Source organism: Mirounga leonina, unplaced genomic scaffold (assembly GCF_011800145.1).
Source record: "Mirounga leonina isolate KUSES-001 unplaced genomic scaffold, KU_Mleo_1.0 Mir_201, whole genome shotgun sequence".
Classification (NCBI taxonomy): domain Eukaryota; kingdom Metazoa; phylum Chordata; class Mammalia; order Carnivora; family Phocidae; genus Mirounga; species Mirounga leonina.
The window spans coordinates 23,912,680-23,927,407 of record NW_023270504.1 but is presented as its reverse complement, the minus strand read 5'-3'; the positions used below and the strand labels follow the sequence as shown (position 1 = coordinate 23,927,407).

General features: G+C 40.4%; 1 protein-coding gene across 1 annotated transcript in view; it reads left to right on the top strand.

The window, feature by feature from the left end:
* Positions 1–13,951: 13,951 nt before the first annotated feature.
* Positions 13,952–14,728, top strand: part of C3AR1 (complement C3a receptor 1) — an 8,220-nt gene continuing 7,443 nt past the window's right edge. Inside the window, exon 1 of the mRNA XM_035028299.1 lies at positions 13,952–14,087. The gene's annotated coding sequence lies outside the window, so the exon portion shown is untranslated. The remainder of the gene's footprint in view (positions 14,088–14,728) is intronic.

The window sequence follows — 14,728 nt, the reverse complement described above, 5'->3', positions numbered from 1 at the left end:
GAGGCATGTGGCAGGTGTGGGATGTAATTAGGAAAAGGATCAGACACTACAGCTAAGTATGTCTGATTTTCCTCCCAACTCTGTCATCTCATACTGCACCACCAAATGTAAATCCAACAGAAGCAATTTCTAATCCCTACTAGAGTTACTAGAGTCTGTAGATGATTTTCTAAGGAAATACTTGATTTCCAGAGTAATCTCCTTATTTAGTGAAGAGTTTTGGAAGACATTTCTCATGACACAGTCAGAAATTTTTTAAATTGGTCCATATCCAATGTTGGCAAGGATGTGGGGCAATGGAACTGGTGGGAATTTGGCTGTTTCTAGTAAAGTTGAATGTGGCCATACCAGAAATTCTCCACTGAAGTAAGCAACTCCTGCATATGTTCACTAGGTGCAAACATAAAACCAGGGGCTGGATGTTATTAGGAAAAATGCACAAGAATATTATTGCAACATTGTTTACCATTTATGACAGCAAGACATTGGAAATAAATGTCCATCATTAGACCAAATCAACTGGAGTATATTTGTATAATAGAATAATGAACATGAATAAACTACTTGCTATGTGCAGCAAAAGGGTTAGATCGCAAAAACATAATGTTGATTGGGGGGGAAAGTAAGTTAACAAAAGAAATAACAAGATTGTCCATTTGGGCAATATTCAAAAATGAACAAATCTAAAATTGTATGGTTTTGGGAAATACATTTAGGTGGCAAAACCATTTTCAAAATGAAAAGAAATGATAAACACAAAATTCCCAACTGTGGATATTGAGGGCCAGGGGGGAGGAAGAAGATTAGGGTGGGCAAAGGGGGTGCTTGAGTGATACTGGTTGCATTCTACTTTTAAAACTGGATGAAAAGAATTGGATGATAAATTCATGGTAGTCATTTCATTATTATTTAAAATGTACATATATATTGGACACCTGGGTGGCTCAGTCAGTTAAGCGCCTGCCTTCAGCTCAGGTCACGATCTCAGGGTCCTGGAATCGAGCCCCGCATTAGGCTCTCTGCTCAGTGGGGAGTCTCCTTCTCCCTCTCACTCTCCTTCTCTCTCTCTCTCAAATAAATAAAGAAAATCTTAAAAATAAAATAAAATAAAATGTACATGTTCATGGTAGTCGTATGTACATGTTTGGTACAGACTCTTCCAAATGTATTATATACCTCACAATACATTTAAAAGGTGATACATGGGGCGCCTGGGTGGCTCAGTTGGTTGAGCGACTGCCTTCGGCTCAGGTCATGATCCTGGAGTCCTGGGATCGAGTCCCACATCGGGCTCCCAGCTCAGCGGGGAGCCTGCTTCTCCCTCTGACCCTCTCCCCTCTCATGCTGTTTCTCTGTCTCTCTCTCCTTCTCTCAAATAAATAAATAAAAAATCTTTAAAAGGTGATACATGAAGCAGCTAAGTTGTTAGTTATTGATTTCAACAATAAATGTTCTGTATAACAACAATAATGGTGTTAACTGATATATAGCACCTTTAAAATTACAAAACACCTGGGTGGGTCAGTTGGTTAAACGTAGGATTCTTGATTTCAGCGCCTGTCATAATCGCAAGGTTGTGAATGGAGCCCTGGGTTGGGCTCCTCGCTCAGCAGGGAGTCTGCTTGAGGATTCTCTCCCTCTCCTTCTACCCCTCCCCCTGCTCACATGCTCTCTCTCTCCAAAATAAATAAATCTTTTCTAAAAATTACAAAATGCTTTCACATACACTATCTCATTTATTTCTCACAACAGTCTTGGCTGGTCTGTAGTATTATCCCCATTTTCAACAAAAATATGCTGAGATATGAAAAGATCTATTGATTTGTTCATTTAATAATTAAATGTCAGGAAGAGAACACCTTACATTTCTGATACCAACACAATAGCTGCCTATAATTTATATTTAAATGTTTGCATGTATTAGTAATACTATGTGTATGGTTGAATTATAGTAATGACTAACAATTATTGAATACTGAGTACTATTCTACATACTTATGTGCATTATATCATGAATCCTCACAACACGTAGGTACTATTATTACCCTGCTTCTTTTACAGGTGAAGAAACTGACAAAGTGTGATTAACTAACTTGTCTACTGTCACAACTGGTAAACATAGATCTAAATGTCTCCAAGACCAGGTCCTTAACCAGCATGCAACTCCGCCTCTGTAATTTTTTTTTTTTAAAGATAGAGAAAGAGACAGGGAAGGGAGGGGCAGAAGGAGAGGGAGAAAGAGAATCTTAAGCAGGCTCCATGCTGAGCATGAGCCCAATGCAGGGCTTGATCTCACAACCCTGAGATCACAACCTGAGCCGAAATCAAGAGTCAGATGCTCAACCAACTGAGCCACCCAGGCGCCCCTGCCTCAGTAAGTTTTTCTTCTCCCTTCAACCTCTCCATCCAGTTAATGGGCAGAATATGCAAGACTTTTAGCAATTCCAGTAGATCCTCATTATTCATGAATTCTGTATTTGTGAATTAGCCTATTTGCCTAAATTTATTTGTAACCCCAAGATCAATATTCCCCAAACTTTCTACAGTCATTCTTGGACACACAGAGTGGCAGAAAATTTGACTCACTGGAAATGCACATATACAGCTGAGATTAAACAAGGTAGTGTTGTACCTTCTTGTTTCACCTCTCATACTTTATTTTTTTTAGATTTTATTTTTATTTGAGAGAGAGTGAGAGAGCAAGTACAAGCCGGGGGGTGGGGGGCGGTGCAGGGAGTGGGCAGAGGGAGAGGGAGAAGCAGGCTCCCCACCCAGCAGGGAGCCCAAAGCCGGGTTTTTATTTATTTATTTGACACAGAGAGAGACAGCGAGGGAACACAAGCAGGGGGAGACCGAGAGGGAGAAGCAGGCTTCCCGCTGAGCAGGGAGCCCGATGCGGGGCTCGATCCCAGGACCCTGAGATCATGATCTGAGCTGAAGGCAGACACTTAACTGACTGAGCCACCCAGGTGTCCCTCACCTCTCATATTTTAAACAAGTGCCCTTTGCAGTCAATGTAGTGCCAAGATTTTTGCATTTTTATGCTTTTTCTTGGTGATTTTTCTGTTTAAAATGGCCCCCAAGCAGAGTGCCTGGGTGGCTCCGTTGGTTAAATGTCTGCCTTCGGCTCAGGTCATGATCCCAGGGTCCTGGAATCGAGTCCCACATCAGGCTCCCTGCTCAGCAATGAGTCTGCTTCTCCCTCTGCCACTTCCCTCTACTTTTGTGCACGTGCTCTATCTCTCTCTCAAACATAAATAAATAAAATCTTAAAAAAAAAAAAAAAAATGAAATGGCCCCCAAGCATAGTGCAGAGGTGCTGTGTTATGTTCCTAAGTGCAAGAAGTCTGTGATGTGCCTTACAAAGAAAATATGCATGTTAGTCCCTCATGGGGCTCCCTGCTCGGCGGGGAGTCTCCTTCTCCCTCTGACCCTCTCCCATCTCATGCTCTCTCTCTCAAGTAAATAAATAAAATCTTTTAAAACAACAAAAAAAGAAACACATATAAAACAAGTTTATACAGTTGACCCTTGAACGACATGAGTTTGAACTGCTCAGGTCCACTTATAGTGGGTTTGGGTTTTTTTATAAATATAGTACAGTACTATAAATTTATTTTCTCATTCTTTTGATTTTCTTTTTAATATTTTATTTATTTGAGAGAGAGAGAAGGAGCAGGGGGAGCAGCAGAGGGAGAGGGAGAAGCAGATTCCCGCTGAGCAGGGAGTTGGATGACATGGGGCTCAATCCTGGGACTCCAGGATCATGACCTGAGCTGAAGGCAGATGCTTAACCGACTGAACCACTCAGGTGCCCCAACCGTATGATGTTCTTAATAACATTTTCTTTTCTCTAGCTTACTTTATTGTAAGAATACAGCATATAATACATATAACATACAAAATGTGTGTTAATCCACTATTATTGATAAGGCTTCTGGTCAATGGTAGACTATTCACAGTTAAGTTTAGGGGAAATCAAATGTTATATGTGAATTTTTGACTTTGTGGAGGGTCAGCACTCCTAACTCCCTTGGTGTTCGAGGGTCAACTGTACAGTGATCAGTTGACCAAAACACTACGACCAAATGGCAGAACCTAAATCTGTATTTACCCTAGCAGCAATGGTTCAGTACCTGCCAATTCAGTGTTCTTGGTGACTTTGTGGAGCATAAACTACCATGAATACTGAGAGAATAGAGCATTCATGCGGGAGCAAGTTGTCTAAGAGGATAGGCTTTGGAGGCTAGCTGTCTGGTTCTAACTTTGCCTTTTACATAGTGGTGTGAACATGGATAACTCGTTAGCCTCTTTGCAACTCAGTGTCCCTTTTGACAATGAGATACTAATGTTAGTACCTATCTCATCACTGGGGAGTTGGGAGAGCTAAATAACATGCAACCAATGAAGTGCTTAACACAGTGTCTGGTAGATAAGCTCTCAGTGTGTAAGTTATTACTATTATTGATACGAATTTACATTTGAAACAAGAGTTACCATGTTCATTTAGGTAAAGATAAGCACTGACACATGGATTTCAGTATTGCAGAAGCTACACAACAGAGAACATAGTTACTAAAATGGAGTAACCAGGGCGCCTGGATGGCTTAGTCATTAAGCGTCTGCCTTCGGCTCAGGTCATGATCCCGGGGTCCTGGGATCAAGCCCGGCATCGGGCTCCCTGCTCTGCGGGAAGCCTGCTTCTCCCTCTCCCTCTCCCCCTGCTTGTGTTCCCTCTCTCGCTGTCTCTCTCTGTGTCAAATAAATAAATAAAATATTTTTAAAAAATAAAAAAAGTAGGGGCGCCTGGGTGGCTCAGTCATTAAGTGTCTGCCGTCAGCTCAGGTCATGATCCCAGGGTCCTGGGATCGAGCCCCGCATTGAGCTCCCTGCTCCGAGGGAAGCCTGCTTCTCCCTCTCCCACTCCCCCTGCTTGTGTTTCCTCTCTCACTGTCTCTCTCCCTCTGTCAAATAAATAAAATAAAATCTTTAAAAATAAAATAAAATAAAATAAAATAATAAAATAAATAAAATGGAGTTACCATTCTACCACCATTTTTCCCTCAGTGGCTGGCAAATGTGGCAAATAGGGCACCCAGGTGGCTCAGTCGGTTGGGCATCTGCCTTCGGCTCAGGTCATGATCCCAGGGTCCTGGGATTGAGCCCCACATCGGGCTCCCTGCTCTGCAGGGAGTCTGCTTCTCCCTCTCACGCTCCCCCTGCTTGTGCTCTCTCTCCTTCTGTCAAATAAATAAATAAAATCTTTAAAAATAAATAAAATAAATTTTTAAAAATGTGGCAAATATATAAGGAACATCTCATCTGAAATGACCACGTGAGATATTGTGATTTATAATAAGAAATATATATCTTGATCTCCGCCCCCAGTTCTTTACACAGAGCTTCTAAAACCCTTGTAAATTCTTACTCTCTCTCATTCTCTGTCAAATAAATAAATAAAATCTTAAAAAAAATAAATTATAAAAAGAAAAAAAGGGGGCGCCTGGGTGGCTCAGTTGGTTAAGCGACTGCCTTCGGCTCAGGTCATGATCCTGGAGTCCCGGGATCGAGTCCCGCATCAGGCTCCCTGCTCGGCAGGGAGTCTGCTTCTCCCTCTGACCCTCCCCCCTCTCATGTGCTCTCTCTCATTCTCTGTCAAATAAATAAATAAAATCTTAAAAAAAAAATAAATTATAAAACCCTTGTAAATTCTTAAGTGATAAGAGCATTAGGAACATTTGTTCTGTATATTTGGTCTCTGAACCGGACTCCTGACACAGGGGTCCTGAAATTCTTGTAATCTCCTGGGTGACAGGAGTCTCTTTTGTCTTATGAGGCAGCTCTGGGTAGGCTCCCAGATGGCTCCTGGATGAGGGTTCTGGAGAGACAAAGCCATGATTCGAAGCTTGAAATTTTCAGCCCCATCCCCCATTCTCTTGAGAAGGTAGAAGAGTAGGAAAAGGAGTTAGTGATTGATCACGCCTGTGTGCAGAGAATGCCATAAAAATCCCCAAAGCAGGAGATTCGAAGAGCTTCCAGGCTGATGAGCACAACCCCACTGGGAGAGTAACCCATCCCACCGCATCAGGGGCAAAATTCCTGCACTGCCGCACTTCATAGGGCCCTCACCTATGTATCTCTTCATCTAGGTGTACATATGTATCCTTTCTTGTGTCCTTTAATAAACTGGTAAACATAGGTAAGTGTTTCCCTGAGTTCTGTGAGCCACTCTAGTAAACAATGCAACCCAAGGGGGAGGAGGTCATGGGAACCTCCAATTTGTAGCCACAAGGCACAAAGGTTGTGAGTAACCTGGGGACCTACCACTTGCCATTAGCCCCTGAAGTGAAGAGCAGTCCTGTGGGACTCAGCCCTTAATCTGTGGGATGAAACACTAGCTCCGGGAAGATAGTGTGGAATTGAGTTATACCGACACCAGCTAGTCTCACAGAATTGCTTGATGCGGGAAGAAAAAAAAAAGAAAAGCCCACAGGTGTGGTAACCAGAAGTGTCAGAAGTGAAATGTCAGCTGTATGAAGGAGGTACACAGAAGAGGGAGAGGGTTTTGGGGTTTTTTTTTCCCTACCAGAGGGGAACACTAGGTGGTTTCCCAACACAGTAGCACCATCTTCTGTTGCCTTTCAGTGAAAATGAAATAGGGAAAAAAAGAGGAAGAAGAAAAGAAACGGAGAAGACATTTTCTTTTTTTTTTTTTAATTATTATGTTCAATTAGCCAACATATAGTACACCATTAGTTTTTGATGTGGTGTTCAACAGTTCATCAGTTGAGTGTAACACCCAGTGCTCATCACAACACATGCCCTCCCTGAAGCCCAACAGCATTTTCTAAATAAAGCACAAGTAGGATAACTAACCTACAAAATCCACCAAAATTTACTCAAAAATTATGTAGACTTACATTTATGAGAACTATCTGTTCCTCAATAGTCCCCACCAAAAAACGTTCCTATGGCTTCTCATCAGATTAGATAAGCACAAACCGAAAGCTTGTCCCCTTGTCCACTTTCAGTTTCACGGAATGAGAGCTCCAAAGGGTGTTCATGAAAAATGTGCCTGGACTCTGTTTCCTCCCCCTTCAATCTCCCTCCCTTGGCTATCCTAGGTACATACTATAATAGAAAAATAATAACCAGGGGCGCCTGGGTGGCTCAGTCATTAAGCGTCTGCCTTCTGCTCAGGTCATGATCCCAGGGTCCTGGGATCAAGCCCCGCATCGGGCTCCCTGCTCTGCGGGGGGCCTGCTTCTCCCTCTCTCACTCCCACTGCTTGTGTTCCCTCCCTCACTGTGTCTCTCTCTGTCAAATAAATAAATAAAATCTTAAAAAATAATAATAATAATAACCAATAAATCAATAGAAGAAACATTTACTTTTCTTTAAACCACTCAGATCTGAATGATTTATCATGCCAAATTTGACTGACTTCTTTCAAGATCCAGGCATACATGCATCAGATACTTGCCATTTTGATGGGCTTAACAGTTTTTTGCTTTGTTTTATTTACTGTTCAACTGAATTGCTTCCCTTTCTGGGTGACTTTGTTCTTCAATTTGTATTCCTTCTTGGTTCTACTATAACTATGCATAATTAGGCAGTTATGCAAGAGGAAGAAGGGAGTACATCTAATCTACATTCCTGGAGGGCCACGGGTTACGATTTGATTTGACAGAAAGGACATGACTTAACAATGGGAAAAGAACATTCCGTAAGTTATTTGTTACATGTCCAAGATGGGAGAATGGTTGTGATATAATAGGCAAAACTGGAAGCCACATAATTTTTTGGCATATTAATTGCTAACATTTATTGAGTCCTTATGTGCCAACACTCTTTCAAGTACTTGGCATGTATTTATTAACTCCTAACAATCCTACAGAGTACAGTGAATATTCCTCCGAATCAGTCATTGCCCAGCCAGGAAAATAGAAACCATTGTAGGTACGTCAAACAGGGTATTTAATATAAGGACTTGGGTACACAAGTGTTGGAAGGGCTAGAGGAATAAAAGGGAAGGAGATGATATTACTGCAGGAGGCTGCTTCCCTAGAATTGGAGAAGCATGTCACCTAGAACAGGCAAGGATGCACTTGTCTTTAAGGCTGAGGGTTCCTGTTGCTGCATCACAGGCATCTGGGAACTCACAGGCCTGTGGAACCAGTAATCCTGCCAGAGCCCACAGGGGCCAGCAGCTGCCTCAGCCACCGGCCCGTCTCCTTCGCAGGAGTCTCCACAGTTATCTTCTGCTACAGGAGCCAGAAGCTAAAGGACTCCCTTTTCAATCAATCTCTTTCTGTGTGTGTGTGTGTGTGTGCACGCATGTATAATATATTTATATCTATATATACTATATATAGATATATAGTTTTAATGTTTAGTCTATTTTACAGTTTTTGTTCTTTTTACTTTTAAAATAGATTTGCGGGCCGCCTGGTGGCTCAGTCGGTGAAGCCTCCGACTCTAGATTTCAGCTCAGGTCCTGATCTCAGTCAGTGGAGCATGCGGCCCTTGATCTCCTGGTTGTGAGTTTGAGTTCGAGCCCCACGTTGGGCTTAGAGATTACTTAATAAATAAATTAAATAAACAAAACAGCTTTGCAATCTTTGTGAACAAACTAAGTTCCAGAATCAAATGCAATGGTTCCCTTTACTTTTCACCGTCCAATAGCACATGAGCATGCCCCTCTGGCAGAGTCCACTTGGAATTCCACTGGAGAGAAGGTCTAGGACATGTGGTGCCCAGGCTTCCAATAGAGAGATAATAAGGAAGGATGGGAATGGGCTTAAGTTCAATAGATAAGATCCAACACAATCCCCGTTTTGCAGGTGAGGAAATGAAAACACAGGGTTTAAATAATTTCTGTACAATCCCACAATGAAGTGGTAGAGCTGGGATTCAAACTCAGTTTTCATCAAAGTCCTTAAGGGCAGAAATTTTTGTTGCATATTTATTTTTAATTCTCTCAGACAAAGCAGGTTAGAGATTCTATGATTCTGAAGTTTTTAATTTGGCCAGGTGACTACAAATTGCCATCACTGAAAATGTAGAATTAATCAGTAGCTCATAAAGCTCATGACTGACTTTGTAATATATATTCAAAATTTCTTTCTAGAGCATCTAATCTTTGCTTAGACGTTTATAATTTAGATATTCAAAAAGAATAAAACATGGGGGCCTGGGTGGTTCAGTCAGTTAAGCCACTGAATCTTGATTCCGGCTCAGGTCATGATCTCAGGGTCCTGAAATCAAGCCCTGGGTTGGGCTCTGTGCTCAGTGGAGAGTCTGCTTGTCCCTCTCCCTCTGCCCCTTCTTCTGCTCATGCTCAATCTCTCAATCTCTCAAATAAATAAAATGTTAAAGAAAAACAAGGAACAAAACAGAAGATAACCACATAAATCTCACCAAATTTTCAACATTACACCACAAAACAGCTAGTACTTTATAAGAAGGGACAGAAGTCATCCAGAAGCAGGAGTACTATTTACAAGATGTTTTCAATAATTTCCTTCCTGATCTGAAATCTAAAGATCACAGCTGGAAGTTCTCTACCTGGTTTAATTGCTTTATAATCTTTAGAAGGACAGGAGCCAGTGAAACTGAATCCACTTGAGAAACAACCTTAAAGACTCTTAATTCCTTGAATTATATTCAAAAGTCAACAAACTTTTCAACTACATATTCATTCATTCATTCATTCATTCATTCATTCATGCCCTAAACATGTGTTATACCAAGAATATAGCAGGCACTGGACATAGAAACAAAGTCATGACCTCATAGGGCAGAGAAACAGATAAAATATTATTTTTTCTGCACCACCAGGGCCTGTAAAATTTCCACCCATCTTTAAAGCCTAGCTCAATTGCTACCTCTTCAGTGCACCTGTTTGCCTTTGTAAGAATTATATTGTAAGAAGTAGCCTTTCTCTCTTCCATGTTTCTGGACACATTGGGAACCTTCCAGCAGCCCTTATTATTTTTTTTTACCAGATAAAAAATTTTCTTTTTTTTATAGAAAGATTTTTTAAAAATATTTTTTATTAACATATAATGTATTATTTGTTTCAGGGGTACAGGTCTGTGATTCATCAGTCTTACACAATTCACAGCGTTCACCATAGCACATACCCTCCCCAATGTCCATCACCCAGCCACCCCATCCTGCCCACCCCCCTCCACTCCAGCAACCCTCAGTTTGTTTCCTGAGATTAAGAGTCTGTTATGGTTTATCTCCCTCTCTGGTTTCATCTTGTGTCATTTTTTCCTCTCTTCCCCTATGATCCTCTGCCTTGTTTCTCAAATTCCACATATGAGGGAGATCATATGATATTGTCTTTCTCTGAATGACTTATTTCACTTAGCATAATACCCTCTAGTTCCATCCATATCATTGCATATAGCAAGATTTCACTTTTTGACGGCTGCATAATATTCCATGGTATATATATACCACTTCTTCTTTATCCATTCATCTGTCGACGGACATCTAAGCTCTTTCCACAGTTTGGCTATTGTGGACATTGCTGCTATAAACATTGGGGTGCACATGCCTTTCAGATCACTACATGTGTATCTTTGGGGTAAATACCCAGTAGCGCAATCGCTGGGTCATAGGGTAGCTCTATTTTCAACTTTCTGAGGAACCTCCATACTATTTTCCAGAGTGACCCAGCAGCCCTTATTATGTTATAATGATGTACATCTCTCATTTCTTCTGTATCTCCTACAGCACAAAGCGTAGTGTCTGTCGTAGGAGTAGAGTACATGTTTATGATACTGAACTTAATGATAAAGACCTTATCTTTTGCAAGCGGAAAAGATGTTCTCACCACTGTTAGTGGAAGTATAAATTGATGGAATCTCTTTAGTAGGAAATTATATATCTTTCAAAAATGTAAATGCACATACACTCTTAGATTTAGCAATTTAACTCTAGGAACCTATTCTACAGAAATATTCATAGATGTGTAAAATACAAAAGTACTCATGGGAGCATTGCTTGTAACTGCTTTAAAAGTTGATAAAAACAGAGCACCTGGGTGACTCAGTCATTGAGCGTCTGACTCTTCATTTCAGCTCAGGTCATGATCTCAGGGTCGTGAGATCGAGCCCTGCATAGGGCTCTGCGCTCAGCAGCTAGTCTGCTTGAGATTCTCTCTCCCTCTCCCTTCCCTTCTGCCCCTCTCTCTCTCTAAAATAAATGAATCTTTAAAAAAAAATTGATAAAAACAGACTATCCATCAACAGAGGAATAATTGATTAAATGGCATAATATGGAGCAATTTAAAAAGTATGATGTGAACTACTATGTCCTGATATGAAAAGATAACTAGAAAAAGCATAAGACAACATGTGGAATGAAATTGCATTTATATTTATGAAAGAGATTACCTCCAGGGAGTAAAAATAGGATAGCTAGGCGTTCTGGAAATTTTAGTGTTCATTTTAGTCCTTCTATATTTAAGTTTTTTTTTAACATGGGAGTGAATTATTTTATGTAGATATGTAGATATATATAAAATGTGGATATACGCACACATGATAATACTATCTTTTGTATGCTTAGTATTTGTGCTTTCTGAATACCTTCATTATTCCATGTTTCCAAATACTAGATAAAAAAACAGGACATAATTAATAGAATTATATGCACTAACATGGAAATATGTTCTGACATATTGTTAAAGAAAAAAAGCAGGTCATAAAATCACATATAAATTATAATCCCATTTTTGTTTGAAACTACCTTTTTAAAAGATATGTGTTATACTTAGAACAAATTTACAAAGAATGAATGCTAACCTATTAAGACTAGTTACTTCCTTCCAGGCAGTGGAATTTGAAATAAAAATTTTCATTCTTTTACCCTTTATACTTTTGTATTATTTCAATTAATCTTTCTTATATGTACTACTCCTGTCATTAGATAACAATGGACATCAATCAGTCAATCAATCACTCTCAACTCTTGTCATTTTTCTGGCGTCTTTCTGCCTTAAAAAATAGTTCATGGTGATTTCTCTGCAAACAAGAGAAGGAGCAGATATTGTTTGGACAATAAGTTGATTAATATGGACTGAAGCCTTTACCCCAGGCAACAGTGTTCAAATACATTTGACCCACGTGAATTTTATTTCATATGCATATGTGGAAAAGAATAATGTGAGTGAGAATTCTTTAAGAGGTATACTTCAAGCAGCAATCATTGCTTCAATCTTCTACACTCCTTCCTGATGAAACAATCTAATTGATTGACTATTCTGCCCATCCCCAATACCTGAAGCATTCTCCCACAGACCTGCCTCTCATTTTGCTCCACTTAAAAACTCTAAACAGGGGGCGCCTGGGTAGCTCAGATGGTTGAGCGTCTGCCTTCGGCTCAGGTCATGATCCCAGCGTCCTGGGATCGAGTCCTGCATCGGGCTCCCTGCTCCTTGGGAGCCTGCTTCTCCCTCTGCCTCTCTCTTTCTCTCTGTCTCTCATGAATAAATAAATAAAATCTTTAAACAAAACAAAACAAAACAAAAACTCTAAACAGCATGTTAGCTTCTCTTATCTATAGAAGTCTTTAAGCACCTGCTCAAGGGCGCCTGGGTGGCTCAGTCGGTTAAGTGTCCAACTCTTGGTTCCAGCTGAGGTCAAGATCTCAGGGTCATGAGATTGAGACCTGTGTCAGGCTCCATGCTGAGCATGGAGTCTGTTTGGGATTCTCTCTCTCCCTCTGCCCCTCCCCCTGTTCAAGCTCGCTCTCTCTCTCCAATGAAATAAATAAATAAAATCTTTTTAAAAAGGGGCGCCTGGGTGGCTCGGTTGTTAAGCATCTACCTTTGACTCCTGTCATGATCCCAGGGTCCTGGGTCGGGCTCCCTGCTCAGCAGGGAGCCTGTGTCTCCCTCTCCCTCTGCCTGCCGCTTCCCCTGCTTGTGCTCTCTCGTGCTCTCTCTGTCAAATAAATAAATAAATAAAATCTTTTAAAAATAATTAAATAGGGCGCCTGGGTGGCTCAGTCGGTTAAGCGACTGCCTTCAGCTCAGGTCATGATCCTGGAGTCCCGGGATCGAGTCCCACATCGGGCTCCCTGCTCTGCGGGGAGCCTGCTTCTCCCTCTCCCCCTCCCCCTGCTTGTGTTCCCTCTCTCGCTGTGTCTCTCTCTGTCAAATAAATAAATAAAATCTTTAAAAATAATAATAATAATAATAATTAAATAAATAAAAATATTTTTTAAAAATTTAAATCTTTAAAAAAAAAATTCTTTAAGGACCTGCCCAGATCTTACTTCTACCTTAAGACTGTCTTAGTTTGCCTCAGGCTAAATGTAGCCTTCCCTGTTATGTTCTATTTTACTTCTTTTTTTTTTTTTTAAGATTTTATTTATTTATTTGACAGAGAGAGGGACAGCGAGAGCAGGAACACAAGCAGGGCGAGTGGGAGAGGGAGAAGCAGACTCCCTGCTGAGCAGAGAGCCCGATGCGGGGCTCGATCCCAGGACGCTGGGATCTCTACTATTTTACTTCTATTGGTAGTTCTGCCATTGTAGTCTCAGTTGTATCATAGGCGTTTTTTTTGTGGGTGTAGGGGTGCATACTCCTACTGTATTGTGAATCTCTCAACATTAGAATATAGCTTAATTAATCTGATTCTCGTATGGCATGTTTCTTTACATATAGTAAGCATTTAAGAGATGCTGTTTGAGATTCTTACCTGGGATTGTGCAGGTCATGCATCCCAGCCACTCAGCACCTCCACCCTCACATTACATAGGGTCATTTGTGTGCATTTCTAAAATGCAAGCAAAAACCTATCAAGTGTGAAGCTTATGTACGGAAGTACTCTCTCCTTAGCCATAGTCTGTGTCCTGCAGAAAACATCCGAGAATTATGCCCTCCCACTTCTGCTTTTTTTACTTTTCTTATCTGAAACACTGAGGAGTGACTCACTTCAAAACTCATCCTGTGAAGTCAGATAGCAGTCAAAAGCGTGGAGTTTCATCTATCATCATCAGAAACGAAGAAAGAGGGAAGAGAAAGCGTTCAGCAGATTTCCTAAAGATACTTCATAACTTGATTGTGGGTAAGTGTGAGAACCACACAGGATTTGTGGGGACCTCCAGACTGGTGCTGAGGTCTTCAGCTACTGTCTCAGGTTTTTGGTAAGAAAACCTACATCCACCTGATAACTCGTGCTACTTCTGCTTATTACCGATAATGGTTTGAGGGTCATTATCTCCTCTTCCCCATATTCCTTCCCCAACTTTTATTTCTTTTGTTTTATCCCCACATCCACCTTTCTTTTTCTAAATATCCCACATTCTATTTATCTTCATTCTTCATATTTTCATTCTAGAACTAACTGAATTTTCATGCCATTTTTTCTCTCTTAAATTGACTATGTTTCTTTCTGAACTTTGATTCCAGCTTTTCACAATAGTTTCGCTTTTCAAATCAGTTGCCTTTATGTATATATATTTTTTCTCATTCCATTTTCCTCTTTTTTTTTCTTTTATTCTTTTGCTTATTCCTTATTGTTACTGACTCTGTTGCCCTATCGTTAGTATTTGATTCTGGAATCTACTTTCTTTTCCTGTTATAATTGAACTTTCCTATCGTTAGTATTTGATTCTGGAATCTACTTTCTTTTCCTGTTATAATTGAACTTTAGTTTCAGGATTTTCTTTTTTTTTTTTTTTTTTTAAACTTTTTTTTTTTTTTTAA